The following is a 4,449-nucleotide window of genomic DNA, read 5'->3' as shown; positions in this document are numbered from 1 at the left end:
CTGCTGACACCTCACCTAGCCACCTGTTGATCTCCCACGTCATTATTTCCTCACTAGTGAACAAGACCACAAGATACTTCAGCTTTTTTATTTGGGGCAAGAGGTCATCAATGACCCAGACAGGACAATCCTGCCTGCCAAGGAATGGTCTCAGATTCAGATGTCTTGATTCTCATCCCAAGTGTTTCAGACTCGGCTGCAAAACGCTCCATTGAGGGTTGGGTATCCTGAGGCCAAAAGACCACATCCCCCAACATCCTGCTACATTTAGAAATTCTGTCCACAAATGTGGACAAAAGGGATCCAAAGTGGAGTACAACCCTCACTGGAAACAAACTCAACTTACCGCCAACAATGCAGGCCAGACTCAGACACTACTTGTACAGGGACTCCAGAGCCCAAGTCAAGAGATCTGGTACCCAATACTGGCAGACCACCTCCCTAAGGCCTCCTCAAGGGATATGGTTGAATGTGTTCTGCAATTCTACAAAGCACACTAGTGGGGTGAAGGCGCCATTCAAGACCATGCTGACATTGTTGGACTGGCCCACCGTGTCAGCCAAGACAGCCCTACAACATTCAGAGCCTTGAAGAGCTCATCCATTCCTAGAGCCATGCCACTAAGAAACTTTTTGACCATCTTGAGATATTGAATCCCGCAGATAAGAAGGCCCACCCCAAAGACCGCCGATTCTGCTTCCTCATTGGAAGGCATGCTAGTAGCATGCTAGTTGGAATGAGGAGGTCTGCAAAATGTTCTCTCCGACACCAACAAATTCTCGAGTTGATGTCAGCAGTTGCCCATCCCCAACATACTCATTGTTAAAGGTGAACTGCTTCCCCCTCCAGAGGCAGGGGTTGGTTACCGACAATCTGTGTCAAGCAAAGAATTACAGTCACAAAACATAGCTCAGATTTAGTTTGAGCTTCCTCTTTCTCTCTCCACGTCCTTCCAGGTCTCACTGTCATGCCCATATGAACATTGGAGTTGCACCCAGATGGATTACAGGAATTGTATTTTATTTTGCTACTATGGATAATTGATTCTGAAGCATTTTAATTTAGATTTATTTTTCACTTTCATTTTTTTTTTTTTTTTTTTTTTCTGAGTCAAAGTCTGTCTTTAAAGCTAGCAAAGATGCAACTTTAGTTGGTTTGTGAAAGATACTGTGACAGGGATAATAACAACAATATGTCTATCCCCATGGGGAAATTCATTCTCTTCAATTAACTCATCATGGATGAACCGTGAGCAGCAGGCATTATGACAAGCACCAGGAGGAACCCGGAATTAATCCACGAATGTTAGGTTCCAAAGACGATTGCTCTACCTCCTGCGCCACACCATCCCTAAAATAAAGATATGATATCTTTTTACATTTTCATTAGCAAAAGGGTAAAGGATGATATTTTATTTTTTGTTAATGTTAATGTAGTGAATGGAAAATTTTTTATAATATGGAGCATGAAAAAAAAGTGATTGGAATGATTAAGATCTGCCAAATCCCAATAGCTTAGTGGGATTTGGCTTAATGACTTCAGCACACTGGCATACCTCTATAGAAAACAATAAGTAGGGGAGGGAAGTAAATTGAAACTGACCCTGTGTGTGTGTCTTTTAGTTTGCAGGGTTGTGTATTGTGCCTTTTTGTAGAATTGTTTCCCTCAGGGGTATAAATCAATGTGTCACATAATTGCTTGAGTGACCTTTGCTGATAAGAAACAGTAGCCTTTTGAAATCTCTATCAGTCTCTGTCACTTTAGCCATCTTCACCCCTCAACCATTGGTTTCTCTCTGTCGCATCCTCTCTCAATCCCACACCATTATATTTACAGACCCATAACCACACATACGCCACACACACACACACACACACACACACACACACACACACACACACACACACACACACACACACACACACACACACACACACACAACAACAACAACAACAGTTCCCATTTCATCCAAATTGTTCTTTTATATGTTAAGGAATTGAATTGATCGGTTCTTTATTAGCATATGCAAAGGGATATAGATTATGATCTGTAACAGAGGTAATTTCTCACATTGACAATGTGGGGATGTGTCAATTTATTCTTTCTAGGAACCAGATGGAGCATTCGCTTGCTGGCCATTTTCTCACCAGTGTTGTACCGGTTTCCTGAAGGACACCATGTCCTGGTAACCTTCTACTGTCAACTCACCCTACCTTGTTTGGAATGCACAACTGATGACTATATAATCAATAACCAAAACTGTGAGAGTAAGCGCAAAACAATAACATCAATAACAGTACATGGTGATTTATTTCCTCCATAACAATTTAAGGTTACTTCTGTCCAGTGGCGGGCCGTGCATTTTACACCTAGGCCTTCAGTAGTGCTCCGAATCAATCTACCCCCCAATAAATAGTTTATGGCTATAAAAAACATCTTATTATGTAGAAATGCAGTATAAAGAGAGGTGCATCGCGGATAGATAACTCCTGTAGTGTTAAAATTCACCCCCGGAAACGCATCACATGACGACAAAGGGATGCCAAACTCTGTACTCTTCCACTGACACCCACTGCGCGTAAACGATCATACAACCCCGTGGCTTTGACGGGGGCGCTGCCTGGCACCCGAAGTGCCTAAATTCCCCTGAGTGTGTAAAACAAGTCCTTATTAGGAAGTAAACCCGACCGTTGAGGCGATGGTATTAAATGGCTGGGCCTCCTCGGCTCGGGGCCAGAACCTCCTCACCTGCATATCCACTGGACGGGTCTCAGCGGGTGTCCAGAGAGGGTGAACGACCCTCCCGGGGAGACATTCATTCTGGCCCGAGATATCTCTCAAGTGTATTTCCTGACTTTGAATAAACCATTCTTGCTTGATCAGTTCCTGACAATTGTGATGTTTTTCCCTGAATGAATTCTGAACACACCAGGACAACAAAGTTCGGTCCCGTGGCGGGAGCCACAAAAACAGACAGTATCCACAATAACTGCCTTTATAGCAAACAGCTGCGACACATAAAACACACCAATAATAACCTTATAAACTTGCAATATTATTTAGGAAAGTAGCAGCATTTTACTCACCAAAAATTCTGATCATTTGTAGACAAAATCCATCCTCCTTTCTTTCTTCAAAAAGTTCAATTATTCTGTCGTAAAGATTATCTGTGCCCTCAGCTCTTAGCACTACCAGCAATACAATTTGCAGTGTACCTCGGAGTCTGTTAGCCAGGGGTACCAGTCATAGTTCATGGCTTGAAAATGTCGGACAAATATTTTTCCTGCTTGTGACAAGTTCGCTAGCTCAGGAGTTGCCCGACCTTCCTTTACTATGTCCAGCTGTCCTTCAAAACTCCATCTAGAAAATGGCTTTAACAATATATTAGCAACTAAATCTGTTTCTTGTCCTCCTGAAGCCATTGTGGGTTGACAAAACCGATATTAAACAAATACAACTATATTTCTGTTCGCAGCTCGCTAGTAGGCTTCTCCTCGCTAATACACTCGTCCACTCTCTGACTATCCGATCCAAGGGTGTGAATATGTTGACGTTGCTGTAGCCTGCTAGAAGGCTTTGATGTCGCCAACTCAAAATCTGATTGGTTGAAGCAGCAGTGTCATCAAGACTCTTTTTTTTTTTTTTTTTGTTTCCTAAAGGGCTTGCAGATGGCTGATTTGTAGACAAGGAAGGTGACAAGGTGACAAGGAAGATGAAGATAACAAAGACAGAGCAGAGAATGAAGTTGTGGAAGCTGAAAAGGGAAGGGTGCTGTATGATTTTATGGAGGAGATGAGAAAGCCTCTTGTGGACAGGGGAAGCTTCCATATGACTGGGCAACCACAGTTAATGTGATTGGGTAACAGATACAGGAGCACTTCTTATCTTGTGTGGGAGAAAAGTAGATGAGGAGACGCGGTGTAATGAAGAAGTGCAAGAGAAAGAAAATAGCAGGAGCAGTGGGGCTCTGAGGGAGCAGACAGGAGTACAGGATGATCCACTCCAAGTTGAAGGAAGAGCTGGCAAAAGCTAAACAAAGGGAATATGATGACTTGTATGTTAGTTGAGGCAGTAAGGAGGTAGAGTGACTTAGGTTGGTGAAACAGAGAGATAGAGATGGGAAGGACATGTATCAGGTTCAGGTGATTAAGGATACAGAGGGAAGTGTAGTGACAGCTGCTGGAAGAGTGATGGGAAGATGGAAAGAGTATTATGAAAAGCTGATAAATGAGGAAAATGGAAGTGAGTATCGGGTAGAAGAGATGCTTATTGTTGACCAAAATATAGCAGAAATAGTAGGAGAAGTGAGCAGGGCATTGAAGAGGATGACAAATGGAAAGACAGTTAATCCGGACGATATACAGTGTACCTGTGGAATTCTCTAGGCAGCAGTACCATTTCTGACCAGATTATTCAATGGGATCTTAGAGATTGAAAGGGTGTCTGACC

Source organism: Fistularia commersonii, chromosome 18 (assembly GCF_037954325.1).
Source record: "Fistularia commersonii isolate RoL2024-O1a breed Wild chromosome 18, RoL_Fcom_v1.0, whole genome shotgun sequence".
Lineage (NCBI taxonomy): Eukaryota > Metazoa > Chordata > Actinopteri > Syngnathiformes > Fistulariidae > Fistularia > Fistularia commersonii.
Note: the sequence above shows the minus strand (reverse complement) of the source record.